At 48.3% G+C, this 18,483-nt stretch overlaps 1 long non-coding RNA gene across 2 annotated transcripts in view; it reads left to right on the top strand.

The window, feature by feature from the left end:
- Positions 1-1,680: 1,680 nt before the first annotated feature.
- The window catches only part of LOC115089197, a 56,449-nt gene continuing 39,646 nt past the window's right edge, over positions 1,681-18,483 (top strand). For both annotated transcript variants that reach the window (XR_003856024.1, XR_003856023.1), the window contains exons 1-3: positions 1,681-1,915; positions 8,948-8,971; positions 13,321-13,385. This is a non-coding gene — a long non-coding RNA (uncharacterized LOC115089197). The remainder of the gene's footprint in view (positions 1,916-8,947; positions 8,972-13,320; positions 13,386-18,483) is intronic.

Consider the following 18,483-nt stretch of genomic DNA (forward strand, 5'->3'; position numbering starts at 1 on the left):
CCCCAGGTTGCCATGTCCCACTTGACTTCCCCAACTCTCCCCCTCCCCCATCAATCTGCTATCCAGCTCCCTTCTCTCCAGACAGCCACCCCCCCCCTCCTGCCCGACTCCCCATCATCCTCACCTTAACCTTCTCACCCTCTCGCAACCATTCCCTCTGCTTGTACTCACCTCCTTTCTCCTTCTGACGTTCCCTCCGGCTTCTCTCCCTTACTCCATCATCCACACTCTGACTCCCTTACCCCCCATTATCCCCTCTCATACTTCTCCCCATCACCCTCTCATCCCCAGTCATCCCCTTACATACTGTGCTCTCCTCCCTCTCCACACCTCCCCTTATGGTCTCACATACTAACCCCCACCCTCATCACCCCACTTTCTCTCTCTTAAACCCTTCCCCCTCCCAATCTCTGGACCTGGCTCTCCCTCTCCCTCACCCCCCACCATCCCCGTCACACCTTTTGGATACGGATTTGTCTTCTCAGAATGAAAAGGTTTCTGATATTGTGGGGAAAACCCAGGTCCTAGAAGATAAAAGAGTAACACTGCAGGCAGGGGATTCTTCCTTAATTCAGGAAACCCAGGATCAGGTCACCGAGTATCGGCTGGAAAATAATGGAGAATTCTTTGACGTCAAAGAATTTGCACTTGATGAGATTTCCTGCGCTTAAAATGTTTTACTCGTTGGTTTATTTAAAAGACATTTGGATCAAGCTCTCCCCCTCTCCCGAGCCCCAAGGAGGAGTGATCTGGGCTTCAGGGGGATGATTTTTCCATGAATTGGACCCAGAAGATTGAGATGGTGGTGTTAGGGTTAACATAGCCGCTGGGGTAGACCTGAGCATCAGCAGGAGGCCTAGTCAGGTTAGGGATTGTCGGCCTATTCCCTGCTTTGAGCCAGTACGCAGGAAAAAAACCCCTCTGCATAATGCACGGTTATCACGGAAGAGGAGAATTATGCCCAGCAGCTTCAAGGACATTTGGCATGGTACATGGAGAATTAATAACCACCTACAAAAGGATATTTTCTCCAGCATGCTAACAAGCTACCTGATTAACTCAAGGACAGCTAGAAAGATGGTCTCCCATGTCTCTCCCCTGGCCTCAAAGACATCTCTTCCCCGATTCCCTGGAAGGAGATAACCAGCCTCTGAGATCCCTCAGCCGCTGTTAATTGGAAAAGATAAAAGAGTCAAAACTCTGGCCTGGGATACAGCACAGCCCGTGAAACAGAGGGCTAGATAAATGCGCGTGTGAAACACAAACACACACAGTCCAGCAGCATCCGAGGGTACAGCAGCAGCCAGAGCACCAACCTCCGCAGCAATACCCAATGAGCGGACGTGGGCATTCCTGTGTCCCTTGGGGGAGCAGACGGGCTCGGGTGAGAGGTAACTCCTCTTCCATGGAAAGACATTTCTGCGTGGAGCTGGCTTTTTTGCTTTGTTTATATACCCGGGATAGAATACATTTTATAGCGCCACTGGTTGCTCTCTCCTGTGTCTATGTCCTGCTAGTCTGGTTAGTGGGAAAGATTTCTGTGGGAAGGCCTCCTATTCCTGTGACTTTCCTGTTTCAGTCTGATAGGCAGAGGTGAATTAAAGGGGGGGGGGGGGGGTGCAAGGGGGCGGTCTGCCCCGGGTGGCAACAGTGGGAGGGGTGCCATTGCCGCCGGCAGGAAGGACCTGCGGTGGCGCGGAACAGTGACGTGGCAGGGGAAACCCCGCCAGCAGAAGCAAGGACCTGCAGTGGCAGAGGCCAACGGCGCCTCCAACATTTTGTGGAGCCGATGAGGTGGCAAAGAACAGGCCCAGCCTTGCCGCCGGTGCTCCGGGAGCCGAAAACAGAAGAATAGACCCAGCGTTGCCGCTGGCACTCCTGGAGACGGTGGCCGAAGAAGGGAAAGACTGGTCCTGTGAGTGCCAGTGTATGAGGGTGTGTGTGTGTGTGGTGTGTGTGAGTGTGAGTGTGTGTGTAAAGAGGATGCCTGTGTGTGTATGAGACGGTGAGTGTATAGAAGAGTGACTGTATGTGCCTGTGGGTGCATATGTGTGACAGGGTGCCTGTGTGTGTGTGTGCATGGGTGAGATCCTATGTGTGTGAGTGTGTGTGTGTAAGAGGATGCCTCTGGGTGTATGAGACGGTGAATGTATAGAAGAGTGAGTGTATGTGCCTGTGGGTGCATATGTGTAAGAGGGTGCCTGTGTGTGTGCCTGGGTGAGACAGAAATTGTGTGTGAGAGATACAGAGGAAGCGTGTATGTGAGAGAGAGAGATGGAGGAAATGTGTGAATCTCAGCTGCAAGCTCCCTCTGTCGCTCACCAAGTGTGCATGGGTGAGAGACAGAGAGAGCATATTTCGTTTGTGTGTGTGTGTGTGTGTGTGTGTACCCCCAGTTCACAACAATCTCAGGGTGACAGGTATGGAGAGTGGGGGATTTTTAAAACCCTTATTAGTTTTAATTACTGGGTGTTATTTGATGTCTGCTATTTTGTTTAGAACATTTTTAACAATTTGTGCAGGAGGTTCTAATTATTGAATATTATTCCCATCATCAGCTGTTTTGAAATGTATATTTTTTAGTATGGTTTTACTATTCTGATTGATTTATATTTCTTTATTGCATTGTTTTGAGGAATAGTAATTTTCTGCTTTTCCATGCTTGCACTGCATACAGCATCTGGCTTGTGGCTTTCAGTTCAGTATTTGTCTGCATGTGTGCGTGTGAGAGAGAGGAAGTGTGTGTGTGTGTGTATGTGTGTGTTAGTGTGCGGGAGAGGTACAGAGGAAGCGTGTGTGTGTGTGTGTGAGAGAGAGATGGGAGAAGCATGTCTGTGTGTGAGAGAGACACAGAGGAAGTGTGTGTAAGAGAGTTACAGAGAAAGTGTGTGTGTGAGTGTGCCTCTCTCACACACACACATGCTCCGTCTCTCACCAAGCATGTATGTGTGTATATGAGGAGCATATTGTGTGTGTGTGTGTGTTTGTATGTGTGCATGCGTGCTCGCGGTATTCAACAATCTTAGGATGACAGATATGGAGAGCGGGAGATTTTTAAAATCCTTAATAGTTTTAATTATTGGGTTTTATTTAATATGTCTGCTGTTTTAAAATATTTTATCAATGTTTAGGACATTTTAAAATTATATGTTGGGGGGAGGGGGTGCCAAAGAAGTATCCGCCCCGGGTGCCAAATACTCTAGGTACGCCTCTGCTGATAGGAACTGGATTTTAAGATGATTTTTCCAGAAAAAGGATGATTTCTTTCCTGAAATTGTAGCTTTGCTTTTTTCCAGATCTAGCCTGCGGTATGCAAACCAGGAGGCACAGATGATTAGATCCCCACCCAGCCATGCTCCAGCAGGGAGCAGGGTTTTTCCTTATTCTTTTAAACTTTTCGTTCCTCTGACTTAATATCTCCACGATATTAAGTCGGAGGATGTACAGAAAAGCAGCATTTTCTGTTTTTCTGTACACTTTTTTGGGCTGCTCAGAAACTAACGCTGTTATGAACCTCTGCCCGCGGGTCTCCCCACGAGCAGGCAGGCACTCACTCGCCCCATGCTGCCGCTGCTTCATCGACACGTGGCAGGACGCCGCCGTCGGGCCTCCTGCGTGGCTGGAGCCGTGGACTGTGTTCTCCCTGTGGCCTGGAGGCCGCCGGTGCTGCTCCTCTTTGCCGTGGCTGGAGCCGCAGACTTCCTGCCATCTTCAGCGCGGCCGGGACTGCTGCCGACACCGATACCACTCTCGTGGCTGGAGGCCGCAAAACCCTCGGTCTTTCCTGGCGGCTGGAGCAGCCCTCGAGGCTGCTTGCAGCAGCTGGAGTCCCACCTCGACTGGATCTTTCCTGCGCTTCTCTCGCTCCCAGCGTGGTCCATGACCAGCTTCCTCGGGCTGTGTAGGGCGCACAGTGGGACAGGGTGGTCCGCAACTCAGTTCCGCGGGTGGAATGAGTAGGGTGCCCTGAGAGACAGTGCCAATGTCCTCCTGCCTTGCGTCTTGTCTTGTTTGGATTTCAAGTTCCTCGTCATGTTTGTGATGCCGTTGCATCAACCCAAGTCTCGTCTGTGATGCCGTCGCATCAATCCTAGTCTGCCATGTCTTCGTGTCAAGGCCCGTCTGCCCTCATCCTCAGGCCAGGCCTGCTGCTCCATGCTGATCTAAGCGGCAGGTCCGAAAGGGCTTGGAATGGTCGGAGGACCATTCACATTCCAACATCATCCTGTTGTTGGCTTTGGGAGCTTGCAGGCCTGGCAGAGGGTAAGACCGTCTGCCATGGTGGCTCACGCCGTCAACCCTCGGTTCGGTCCTGGATGCATCTGGGGTCGGGCTGAGGCCCATGGGCACACTAAAACACCCCTTCTCAACAGAATGCAAGGCCTTTTGAGGCCCCTTCTCAACAAACGCCTGCTCTGGGTAGGCAATAATTTCTGAGCGTAAAAGTGTGCAGATTGGGCACACATTTTGTTTTTGCATGTGATGAGCGCTTTTAGTTTTTCTGTGCATTGGACGCGTGTTGTGGACGCACTAATCCCCTTAAAGCATAAGGGGCTGTGGATACACCACCAAAACGCGCATCCAGCCGCAGCTTAAACAGTGCGCTCGGCTGAGTGCAATGTTTTGCATCGGCCCCATTGTGCTTTCTCTGTCAAACAGTGTTTTCTGCAGCCTGCTCACACATGGGTTTCTATTCTTGGTTCTTTTGTATTCTTTTCTTGGATTCCTTTCTCTCCTGAGGGCTTATATTGATGCACAGTGAATGATTTGCGATGGAGCAATGTTTTGTTTAACATCATGTCGTCGATTTTATAACGTACATGAGAGGCGAGCAAACGTTTTGTGCTGAGCTCCCCCCTTTCCATCCATGCAATTGCTGAGGACCCCTCCCCAAGCTGAGTTACTTCATCTGTCTATCTATGCACACATATACACACATATACACACACACACACTCGCAGGCGCGCACACATGCACACGCAGGCACACATACAGACACACTCGCAGGCGCGTACACACGCACACATGCACATGCAGGTACACACACATACAGACACACTCGCAGGCATGCCCACGCAGGTGCGCACACATACAGACACACTCGCAGGCGCGTACACACACACACATGCAGGTACGCACACATACAGACACATTCGCAGGCGCGCACACATCCACACGCAGGCACACATACAGACACACTCGCAGGCGCGTACACACTCACACATGCACATGCAGGTACACACACATACAGACACACTCGCAGGCACGCACACGCAGGTGCGCACACATACAGACACACTCGCAGGCGCGTACACACACACACATGCAGGTACGCACACATACAGACACACTCGCAGGCGCGTACACATGCACACACAGGCACACATACAGACACTCTCGCAGGCGCGTACACATGCACACATGCACATGCAAGTACGCACACATACAGACACACTCGCAGGCGCGTACACATGCACACACTGGCACACATACAGACACACTCGCAGGCGCGTACACACGCACACATGCACATGCAGGTACCCACACATACAGACACACTCGCAGGCGCGTACACATGCACACACAGGCACACATACAGACACACTCGCAGGTGCATACACACGCATACATGCACATGCAGGTACGCACACATACAGACACACTCGCAGGCGCGTACACACGCACACATGCACATGCAGGTACGCTCACATACAGACACACTCGCAGGCGCGTACACATGCACACACAGGCACACATACAGACACACTCGCAGGCACGTACACACGCACACATGCACATGCAGGTACGCACACATACAGACACACTCGCAGGCGCGTACACATGCACACACAGGCACACATACAGACACACTCGCAGGCGCGTACACATGCACACATGCACATGCAGGTGCGCACACATACAGACACACACTCGCAGGCACGCACACGCACACGTGCACATGCAGGTGCGCACACATACAGACACACACTCACAGGTGCACACACATATGCACATTTACGCATGCATGCAGACACGCACACACATATATATACGTACAAATGGTATCCTGGATGCCTGGCCTGTTGTCAAAATCTCTCTGCAATTGCAGATCCAAGATGGCGTCCTGAGGAGAGGTCGCTGCAAATTCGGCTCCTCTAGTTTGAATCTTACCGTGTACTTTCAATGTCTCACACCAAGAGGAAAGGCAGGATCCGGCCGGAATCCTCTGTGCCGGCTGTGATAACTCCCTCCCAGCCGACAACAGAGGGCTTTTTTTGCACCGACTAATGCATCAGCTCCGGGAGATGCCGGGTCAGAAGCACACCCCGTCGCTCCAGGACGTACAAACTTCATTAAGCCCCCGGAGCGCCCGAGACACCCTCTCCCCCGATCCCCAGCAATAACCAAGACCCGGGCTGGCTCTCCCGGCAGATGAATACCGGGGTAGGTCTTGCCGCAGAGGCGGGAGGAAGGATTGTTTACTGCTTGTGAAAATGCTGGAAGCACTGCGGTGGTGGATAAAAGATCTCAGGAGGTGAGAGCCGCCATGGAAGGGGCAGGCCGACGCAGACCAGAGTGCTGTCCTTACTATCTCTACGGGGGAAAGAGGACTCGACCAGCGAAACCGAAAGGATTTCAGAGGTTTGTCGTGGAAGTAAGGTAGGCGCAAACCTCAATCAGAAACTGGTTAAGCCGCGAGAGATAACGCTCGAATCGGTATGGAACGCTCTGATTATACTTGAGAAGACAATTTCATCCTTAACTTTGGCGTTAACAAAAAAAAAAAAGCAAGAAACTGTTCAAAAAATTGAACCTGTAGTGATACAGCATGATACCAAGATCAAGGAAGTAGACTTAAAAATTACAGAGATGCAAGAAAGTTCAGTCAAATTTAGTGCAATCCGAGACGGTTACTTCTAAAAAATTAAAAAACCTGGAGAATTCCCAGAGGTATGTGAATTTGAGGGCTTTAAACGTTCCTCGAACAAGATTCATCTCCTTGAGAGATCAATTTAAAAAAATACTTACTGGAGATATTGAAAGTTCCACCGGAGGCAATTCCCCCGATTTCAAATATCTACTTTACCTCGAGTACAGCACCGGCCTACCTACCTCAGGATTTAACTGCCTTCCTGGAAACTACAATGGAGGAGCAGATAGAGGCCCGAGGAACAGTCTTGATTTCCTTGGTGTTCCCTGCGGACAGAGATATGATTCTGAAGCTTTTTCTTCGAAACAGGGGCAAGATGTTCAATGGGCGAAGGATCTGGATGTTCCCAGACGTTACTAAATCGACACAAATCCGTCGAAAAAAAATGTTAAGAGATGTGCCAAGAGGCCAGGCAGCCGGGTGCTAGGATAATGATAAGGTATCCGTGCAAATGTGTACTAAACATGAATAATGCTCGCTGTATATTTTACGAACCAGAGCAGTTACGTTTATTTTTGGGTAGCCATAAGATTGAGGGGATCGAAACCTAACGGTCTCAAGCTAAGTAGCACTGCATTATTTATCCTCCTCTATTTTTTGTCTTCTCCTATATTTGTGAGTGAGTAGATACTGCTCCTTTTAAATCTTGGATCTCCTCATTTCCGCTTAAAAATTTGAACATGGTTATGGGAAAATGAATCTAGACAACCGTCTGTTCTTTTTTCTTTTTAAAAAAAAGTGTCTTGGGGAATTATTCTGTCTGAGCATCCCCCCCCCCCCCCCCCGCTTCTCTCTGTCTCAGCCACTTCTTCTTTCTCTCTCTCTCTCTCTCTCCAGCTCTCTGCCCTCTGTTTTTGGCACTGGTGAGTGAAATGCGGAGACATTTCCTTTGCATCTGGCCAGCTGTACCCCTGGTACCCCGCCAGAGGGAGGAGATCCGGGGCGGCTCCGGGCCTGGGTCGTGGGTGCTTGTGGGTCGATGTCTGTGTCTGCTGTCAGGAGGTATTTGATTTTGTGTGTGTGCATGTGGTGTGTGGTGTGTGGTGAGTGTGTGTGTGTGTGTGGTGTGTGTGTGTGTGTGTGTGGTGAGTGTGTGTGTGTGTGTGTGGTGTGTGTGTGTGTGTGTGGTGTGTGGTGTGTGTGTGTGGTGTGTGTGTGTGTGTGTGGTGAGTGTGTGTGGTGTGTGTGGTGTGTGGTGTGTGTGTGTGTGGGTGGTGTGTGTGGTGTGTGCTGTGTGTGTGGTGTGGTGTGTGGTGTGTGTGGTGAGTGTGTGTGGTGTGTGGTGAGTGTGTGTGTGGCGTGTGTGGTGTGTGTGTGTGTGTGGTGAGTGTGTGTGGGTGTGTGTGTGTGCATGTGTGTGTGGTGAGTGTGTGTGGTGTGTGGTGTGTGTGTGTGTGGTGGTGTGGTGTGGTGTGTGGTGTGTGTGTGTGGTGTGTGGTGGTGTGTGTGTGTGTGTGTGGTGTGTGTGTGTGTGTGGTGTGTGTGTGGTGTGTGTGTGTGGTGTGGTGTGTGGTGTGTGTGGTGAGTGTGTGTGGTGTGTGGTGAGTGTGTGTGTGCGTGTGTGGTGTGTGTGTGTGGTGAGTGTGTGTGTGCGTGCATGTTGTGTGTGGTGAGTGTGTGTGGTGTGTGGTGAGTGTGTGTGTGTGTGGTGTGTGTGTGTGTGTGGTGAGTGTGTGTGGTGTGTGTGTGTGTGTGTGCATGTGTGTGTGTCTGGTGCATTACTGCGTGGCTTTCTCTGGGTGACACTGCATTCAGTGCTTCGAGGCGTAAACAGAAGTAAATGCAGGTTTATGAAAAAAAAAAAAAGCAATTTTTTGCATGAAAGGAGAGTGACAGAGTTGAAGAGAAGAAGTGTTTATTAAAGGTGATATAATTCATGATACTTTGCAAATACTTTCTTGCCTCTTCTCAGCTCTATATTCCGTTTCCATGGTTTCCCTGATCAGAAGAAATGATACATTTCATTTATTTATTTATTTAGATTTTTAATATTCCGCTTTTCTCACTTTTTTTCAGCACTTCAAAGCGGATTACGTTCAGGTAACTGTAGGTATTTCCCTATCCCCACAGGGCTATTTGTACCTTACCCTAAGCTCTGCAGGTTGGGCAGGGATGGAAGGCTCTAAGCAGGGGGCTAGTGCCACCTAGTGGCTAACCCGTCCGGGTGCCATACCAACTCCCAGCTACCCGCAAGGTGAATCTTCTGCAAAGGACTTCATGGCATGTCTTCACCCATTCAGGGAGCTTAGGTAGAGTTGCCAACTGGCTCCAGATTTTCAGGACAGGTTGATCCAGTCCTGGTTTTACTCCCCTGCATGCAGGTACTTAGGGGCAGATTTTAAAAGCCCTACGCGCGTAAATCCAGGATGATTTACGCGCATAGGCGGGATCCGCGTGCCGGGCCTATTTTCAAAAGGCCCAGCGGCGCGCTTGAAGCCCAGGATGCGTGTAACTCCCTGGGCTTTACTGAATGGGCGGGCAAGGGGCGGGGCTGGGCGGAGCGGGTTGTGGGCGGAGCTGAGGCCTCCAGCACACTGGAGGCAGGCGCAACTTATAAATTAAAGGTTAGGAGGGTTTTTAGGTAGGACTGGGGGGCGGGTTAGGGAGGGGAAGTTGGGGGGTGGGGGGTGGAAGGAAAGTTCCCTCCGAGGCTGCTCCGATTTCGGATCAGCCTTGGAGGGAACGGGGAAAGCCAGCAGGGCTCGGCGTGCGCAAGGTGCACTATTGTGCACCCCCTTGCACGCGCTGAACCTGGATTTTATAAGATGCGCGTGGCTGCGCACGCATGTTATAAAATCGGGCGTACATTGGTGCACGCCGGGTTGCGTGCACCAATGTACGCCCGCGCGTAGCTATTAAAGTCTGGCCCTTATAGTCTTGCATTTCCTAGGGAATGCAATAGGAAATCAGAATAAGTTCCAGCATGCAGTGGGTTAAAACCAGACAGGATGCAATTTTTCCATTCCCGGATGAAATCCTCCCAACCTTATCATGAACTTCATTTTTGACGAGTTTCCTCTCTAGTCTGTGCACACCCTGCCAGAGGGTTGTGTTGTATTTAGCTGCAGTGAGATAGGTTTTTGGCGGATTCCCTTTGGGGCAAGGGAGCTCTCAACCCAGAGGCCTGAAGACCTGGGAACCCACTCTGCCCCCAAGATGTATCCCGATTTTTTTTTCCAGAAGGGACCTCCTGCTTAAAGCTTGCACCCTCTCCCCTGACACAAAGCAGAAGGGCTGAAGACCCGGGAGCCCTAATCTGCTCCCTAGATGGGGCAAGCACCAGTGGCAGTAAAGCAGCGGCCACCGAGAGATTTTCGGAGAGCAAGTAAAGTATTCATACTCCCCCTCTCCCCAGGGTTCCAGGGCTGGCAGAGCCTGGTTCCCACGTTCTAAAGCCTTTTCCTGCCAGAGGTCACCAGGACCAGCATCGAGGAGAAGGCCCAGGCGTCTGGAGCTTCCCAATCGGATCTCCACCCCCATGGGACCAGGACAGGCTGGGGGACTCAGGTAGGACTTTCCCACGTGTGAGGGCACCCCCTGCTGGGAAAGGTTTGTGCCCTTTAAAATCACCCTGGGAAGCTTTACCCTGATTCCTGCAGAAGAGGACACCATCCCAGAAGAGGAAAAATCACCTTTGTACTCAAGACGGCTGTGAATTCACCTTTATGGAAAATGGACTTTAATTGTTAAAAATCAGTAAATACTTAATTTAACATCCAGTGCCTTGTCCTGCCTAAATGAACCTAGAAACATATCAGTCAAGGCTTGCATCAAAAACAGCTCAAAAAAATAACTTAAGCTTCTAAGGTGACTTAAGATTGATTTAGTGTCCTTTCCAGGTTGTAAACCGCTCTTCTATTAAAGACTCCAAGCCACTCCAGACCCTCCAACCTGGCCAGGGTTTCGCCTGAAACGGCTGCATCAGCGAGTTAGTTAACTTCCAAACATCTTATTTATTTATTTATTTGTTTGTTTTTCTATACCGCTGTTCATCGGACATATCACGCCGGTTTACAGGGTAACGGAGGAGCCTTTCGATGTAGACTTGTTGTCTTACATTGAAACATTGTAACATTTTGGGTTAAGTTTGTAGTATTTTACATTGAGCTTTGTAACATTTTTACATTGAGCTTTGTAGCATTTTGTATTGGACTTTATATAAAAAAACCCCTTGCATTGAATTTCACATAGTATTGCACTGCGCATCTTGATGTAAAACTAACGATGTTCAAACGCCATTCTGTGTTCCTTGTTTTCCAAACTTGACGTTGTGTCACTCGTAAAACAAATGATACTTTTCCGTGGCAAACGCCAGCTAAGTACTTTTCTTGAGCTATTTTTGATGCAAGCTTTGAACTGATATAAATGTTTCTAGGTTCCTTTACGAAGTACTTTTTAGAAACTTCTAGCAGACTCACAAGCTCAGTTTTCTTTGAGCTAATTTTTGATGCAAGCCTTGACTTGATATACAGGCTTCCAGATCTATTTATGATTTTTTAGTCACAGTTAAGTAGGGTTTCTTCACATATAAATGCAAAAAAAAAAAAAAGTTTTTCTGACTCATGATTCTGTCTAGTCACCAAGTCTATGAGTCTTTACTGGCATCTGAAGTCTTTCCCTCCTAAAATAGAAAAAGTTCTATAGAGATGGTGTGATAAGTTCGATTGGGTGCAATATTTATCTGGTGGTCACACATTGTTATTGCATCTATCGTATTTATTCCTGTCACACCATGATGCGGGTGGCTTTCGGAAGGTGGCGCGTGGTTTCCAGGCTGTCCTATGTGCGCATTAACTTGTAGAAGGTTCTTCGTATCCAGAGGCCCTTGCGATGTGTTATGGTCCAAATTCTTTCACAATCCTTTCTAACTCCTTTCACTTCAGTTATGGGACAATAAACTCCCCCTCTTGCCCCAGTCCACCTCCTACAGCCTGGGAGGAGGAAGAACAAGGGTATCAGATATACCGCACTTGGTTTTTGTTGGGTCTTCTCAGGGTGACTATGGTACAGTTGTAGACAAAGAAGCTTCGGTGGTGAGATCAGGGACTCGCCACCTTCAGGGATGGCCAACTCTGGTCCCCAAGAGCCACAGACAGGCCAGGTTTTCAGGTTATCTGCAATGAATAAGCTTGAGATAGATTTGCATGCACTGCCTGGATTGTATAGAAACATACCTCATGTGTGTTTATTGTGGGCATCCTGAAAACCTGGCCCGTTTGTGGCTCTTGGGGACCACAGCTGGCCACCCCTGCTTTAGGTGTTTCTTGGAAGCTACACATTTCACAAAATTCATCTCGGAATTCCAGCTGACGTCAAGGGCTGCCTTGGGGATGGCTCTCACCTGCGCTGCATCCTAGAGCACAGGTAAGGCCTCATTCTACGCATGTCAGGACTTCTTCCTTGATGGCCATTTTTTTCAGTCTTCATACTCCCAACCTCAGATTCAGTTTCACAAGACCCCCCCCCCCCCCCCGAATACATCTGGGCTTCTGCATCTCCCCCCAACCACACCCCAAAGATCTTGATTAAGGGGAAGGGGAGTGGGGAAGGAACTGGGTCCCACTGCACAACCAGTATGAACTCTGATTTTTCGCAGTTCATGCTCCTGGGACAGGTTCCTGAAAGCCATTAGGATGCAGCAGTCCTTCACATGCTGAGTCGTGTCCCTGTTCATATTCAGGCAGTCCATGATCTTATGTCCTAGGATGCTTCGGGCCTGGTACAAGAGTATTTAGCACCCCAGGAAAACCTTCGGACATACACCCCCCCCCCCCTCACCCACTTCACCTCTTCCTTCTGCCAGCAGCAGTAACTCGAGCACCGCACTCCCTTCTTGGCCAGTATTGGCTCTGGCCCAGCACCCCTATAGGTCATGTGCTGGTGAGATTTAGCCACTCCTAAAATGTTGGCACGCCAGGCGACCCCTTGCTTTGCCTAATGGAAGCAGTGGCCTTGCCCTTTAGACCAGTAGCCGTTACCTTTGTCAGGATCTGGTAGCCCATATTGAGAAGAGAGATGGGGCCCCAATTTTTAAGTCACATCACTCTCCATGCTCTTGTATAAGCAGAAAACTCTAATTTTTCACGTTATCTGTGCAATTTGTTGGTTCCTTAGAGTGCTACATTCTTCAGAACAGAAGACGGTAATGGTGAAATGTTGTCATTTGTGTAGGGCTCAAAACAGGGTGCTATTGGTGCTTGGCCCAACCTTCTGGAATAATTTGCCCGGAATACTTAGAAATAAGGGTTAAAGGCTTCATTGTCGCAGGAAGCCTTCCCTGACATGGCTGAGAGTTGTCTTTGATTGAGCCTCATTGAGTGAGACCGTTGGAAGCCATTTTTGTATTTTAAATTTTTTGTGACTGTTAATTTTATGTATTTATTTTGCAGACTGTGATGTAAAATTATATGTGCTTCTCATCGGCCAGCATTGCTGAGAGATTGCGGAATATAAGGTTGGTTTTTTTTGTTTTTTTTTTAATAAGTAAATAAATAGTTCCTGTCTCTGTGTATGCAGCAGATGGCCCACCTTCACCATCTAAAGCACTTTATCAACAAGCAAAATGAACTGCAGCAGCCTGTATGGTTAAAAATAGCCAGCCTGGGTCTGGCCCATCACTGCAGGTTTGTAGCGCACATTTAAAACGTGATTGCAATTGAGTTGCCCTGCTTATGGTCATAGAAATGGCAGGACTTCCAATACCAGAATCCTTTGCATTAAGAGTTGAAAAAAAAAGAGATGGATTACCAAACCATGCATACCAGCATTTATGTGAACCCCAGGTTTTCTATTCCCATTTCAAAGCATTCTGGAAATTTCTCAGAGGCAGGCTTTGAAACGGATGTGGAAAAACCTGGGCTGACGTCTCTGGTCCTCAGGACCTAGGGGCAGATGACCACCAGCCTGACCTTAAGGGGACCTGGAGAATAAAAGTAAAAAAAGACACCTCATCGGTTGCCCGAAATATTATCCACGGTGAAACCAGGGAACTTCCAGAAGGAAGAAACTGAATAAATGCTCACGAGCCTATCTGCAGGAATCAGAGACTCTATTAAACCTGATTAATAAACTCCTGGCATTTCAGGTTAAAATCCTGCCGATAAGCAAGAGCGTGCTACAGTAACACGATAAGACACCAAGTTTTCACCGGCTGGGTCTTTCCTACGTAAGATTTATCACTGCAAAGGGTTTTATTCCCCAAAGCACTTTCAACAAGCGCCATTGCTTATTTTCTATTTTATTAATTTCTAGCACGTTATTTTTCTTTTGGATTTGTCACAGATGTTTAGAATGTGTGACGGCTCCAGCAATTTGCTGCCCTACAGTGAGATCCATATCTATATTCAGCGCGTTTAGCAGATTCATATTCTAAAACCATTCGATATCTTTCCTTCAGCCATTTCATCTTTGGATCAATTCTGAGCAGCTCTGGATTGATATTTGCATTGGAGAGCTAAGCCCCTGTCACCTTGCATTGTATGGCAGCAGGGAGACTAATTAATTGGACAAGCAATGAAATTGACCTCACTGTGAACAACAATATGAGAAAATGAAGATTATGGAAAGTACGAGTCACGGCGCAGAGCCCGAGAAGAGGAAAGGAAAAACAAAGAAAAGATAGAAAGCAGAGAATCGTGATGGCAGAAAAAGACCACACGGGCTATCTAGTTTGCCCATCCACACCAACTGCTCAGCTGTGCAATCTCCAGCACTCCCTCAGAGATCCCCCGTGCTTGTCCCAAGCTTTCCTGAATTCAGATGCTGTCCTTGTCTCCACCACTTCAGGTGGGAGGCCGTTCCAGGCATCCACCACCACCCTCCCTGGAAAGAAATATTTCCTTAGATTACTCCTGAGTCTACCCCCTGTCAGCCTCATTCCATGACTCCTCATTCCAGATAGAGCCCCCTTTTCATTGAAAGAGACTAGAGTCCAGAGCAGTGATACCCCAGAGGTATTTAAATGTATCTCATATCTCCCCCATCTCGCCTTCCCTCCAGGGTGTACATGTTTACTTCTTTAATTCTGACCCCATAAGCTTTAGAACGAAGGCCGCTGACCAAGTTAGTAGCCCCCTCTGGAGCGACTCCATCCTGTTTATATTGTTTGGAAGGTGGGGTCTCCAGAACTGTACTCAGTATTCCCAGTGAGGTCTCACCAGGGACCTATACAGGGGCAATATTGCCTCCTTTTTTTTTTTTTTTAACTGACCACTCCTCTTCTATGCACCCAAATATCTTTTTTGCATTTGCTGTTGCCTTGTCTACCCGTTTGGCCATCTTAAGATCATCAGATATGGTTACCTCCAGACCTTGCTCTTGTTTCATGCATAGAAGAAGTTCACCCTCTATACTGCACGACTCCCTTGGGTTTTTGCAACCATGACTGCATTTTTTTTTAGCATTAAATTTTAGCTGTCAGACTTTAGACCATTTCTCAAGCTTTGCTAGATCCCGCCTCATGTTTTCCATACATCCCTGGCTGTCTACCTTGTTGCAGATTTTGATATCACCCCCTCCCCCCCCCCAAAAAAAAAAATCATCCATTCCTGATAGTCCTTCTGCAGTAGTATCGCTTATGAAAATGTTGGCAATAACTGGTCCAAGGACCTATCCCTGCAGCACACCATTGGTAACGCCCTTCTCCTCAACGTAACCTCCATTTACCGTTACCCTTTGTTGCCTCTCACTCGAACAGCTTCTAACCCAATCAGTCATTTAGCGTCCATAAATAAGCATTGGAAAGGTCAGCCAGAAGAGCTGTCAGAACTCTTTAGTTTCTTTAATACCTTCAAATGTATCCTGAATGAACACTAAAATATAAACTTGCATTTTATAAAGCACAACGCGTCGTGTCCAGGCACATCCTAAAATTTTCTACTGTGGTAGTTTGATGGCTGCGGTGTTAGGATAGTCAGGGCCGGTGCCTCCATTAGGCAAACTAGGCAGTCACCTGGAGCATCAACATTTTGGGGGCGGCAAAATCCCACCAGCATGAGTGCAGTGCCGGAGCCCAATACTGCCAAAGAAGGGAGTGCAGTGCTGGAGCTACTGCTGGGTGAGGGGGAGCATGACCGAAAGTTTGCCTAGGGCACCAAATACTCTTGCACCGGTGATGAGGATAATGCCACACTTAGTAATACAGAGCGGCATAGAATCTGCCTGGATGATTCCACAGGAAGTGCTGCACGCTAGCATTACACTTACTAGGTGAACGGCCTGTTAATAATGCCTTCGGGTAGGTGAGAGGCTCCATGCTATGAGGTTGAGCAATTCCGTGGGGCATAGTTCCACCCCGCTGGAGTGAAATGCCCCACTGTCACTTCTGGTGCCTGCACAACAGTTTCTGAAGGGCAGAGGTAAGAGGGAACAGTGCAATTATGCTGTAATTGGGTAATAACAGTGAAGTGTTGTCTGGTTTAAACAGCAAGTCAGTAGGCGAGCAGAACTGAAATCACAACTGGATCGGGCAATCTCGGGAAGTCACCTCATGGATCTAAAAAAAAAACAACCCCTGCAAGTACTTTCTCCTTTAACCGTGAACATCTCTAGCTCCCGCCTGCCCTCCATTCCACCTCTTCATCTATTTCAGCTCCGCTTCTCAAGAGATCCTGAAGGAGGAAGAGGTAGGTCTTGTGGCCTCCCCCACGAGAGGGGACGAGGCCTTTCGTTCCTAGCTCGGATTATTGAGAGTGATTTCCCCTTTTCGGTGGGTAAACAGTTTGCCTCCACCCGTGACCCTCATTCGGGACTTTGGAATAGACGCCTATCTCCTAGCGAATATTTCTGGGATCAGTTCAGAATAATGGGCTGCTTACAGAACTCCATAGACATTTGGTCCTTTGTCCAGTGATGCCAGCGACTTGGCCTGCTTCCAGATTATCATCTGTGTTTCCTTTTGGCGGCTCTTGCGTGTTGATTGCTAGCATCATGGACTCCCAGATTACCTCCCATACCCTTATCCATGCAGATCAATTGAAAGAGACCATGTGGATTCTTCATTAATTACGGGACACGGCATCATCTGATTGCGCCTTACACTTTGACATATTTTGCTAAGACATTTAGGATTAGGAGTAGGAACACGGCTGCCATCGGTAATCCTTGCTTTTATCTGCCTGAGGACTGTCGTGAAATGCACAGAGAATAAAATTGTGCTTGCCAGCACTGTAGCTCATGGAGAACGTGTGGCTACTTGTTTCCTTGGCCTGAAATTAAGCTTTTTGTTCTCCTTGAATAATCCGGTAGCAAACTCACATGCAAAGTACCTTGCTTTAACATCTAATGATTGGTAGATGGAGAAGGGACTCGGGGGCTAAGCTAGCCTGAGGGGGGGGAGACACCCATTTCACCAGCACACGACTCGGGAGATATCCCTTTGCTGCAAAGCCTGGAGGTAATTAGTCATGTTAGTCCACAAAGTAATGAACATAAGCATTTCCTTCCCAGCCCTACTGGGAGAGGGAGGTTAATGAAATCCTGGCAGCCATTCTCCCCCCCATCCTGCAACCTCTTCACTCACGCTTGATTGAAACGTTTATGCGCACTTTCAAAGTGTGTCTCTTTTCGGCACGGGTCACTTTCCCTGTCAGACTCTATTTGTTGTGTAAAAATTGATGCATTTTTTTTTCTTTTGAGAATGAGAGGGAGAGGATGCATTTCAGGCTGTTGTCGAAGGGATCGTGGTTACTAGGAAACACAGCCAGGGAGAGTCTGCACTGTCTCTAAAGAAGGGAGGTGGAGGGGATGCATGTAACATGGGTTAGTAGGAGAGCTGTGGTGCCGTCTAGGGCTGTACCAGCTGTGGGCTGCTGTGGAACCAAGGTTCTCGGGCAAGCATGGAAGTTGGCAGATGACTTTCCTTTGACAGGAGGAGATTTTGGAAGTTCTAAAGCAAGAGCAGGACAAAATATGAGTCCATTTGAAGTGGTGAAGAACACCGTCTCTGGGGCATCCTCTGACCTAAAACAATCACCAGGAGGTCTCCCCCATGGTCCCTGAGGGACTCGTGAGCTCTGCCAGGCACCAAGGCCTTCAGAGGACTGCGAAGATCTTGACCTGAAGAGATGAGAGAAGCCATAACTAAAACGCTTAAATATTCATGAAATTAAATATTGAAGTGCGCTGCTCTGCCCTGAGAAAACCAGTCGGGCAGTCACCGTTACCTTCTGAAGCCTCCCAGCATCTTGAATGGATAAAGCCCAAATACTGTGAATGTGTTAAGCCATCAAGTGTGGCCTTTGTGTCTGAAGTTCCCTCGGATAGATGTCAAGCCTTTCAGAAAGCTTATTATTTCTGTAAATCCCTCCTCAGGGGTAAACTTGAAAAGAATACTTTTGTGAGAATTGGGACACGTGCATTTCCATCAGGTGAGAATCTTCAGTGTACTGAAAAATGCGAAAAGACGGCGACCTCTCTCTGTCAGCAAAACAAAAGGTGAATAAAAATGATGTACTTTGCAGGCACAAAAAAAAGCACTTAGTATTTCTTTTTTAAGTTCAACTTCTATTCTCTTCCCGGGTAGCTCAAGTCGATTTATAATTTCAATCAGTTAT

The sequence above is a fragment of the Rhinatrema bivittatum genome, chromosome 4 (genome assembly GCF_901001135.1).
Source record: "Rhinatrema bivittatum chromosome 4, aRhiBiv1.1, whole genome shotgun sequence".
NCBI classification, from domain to species: Eukaryota; Metazoa; Chordata; class Amphibia; order Gymnophiona; family Rhinatrematidae; genus Rhinatrema; species Rhinatrema bivittatum.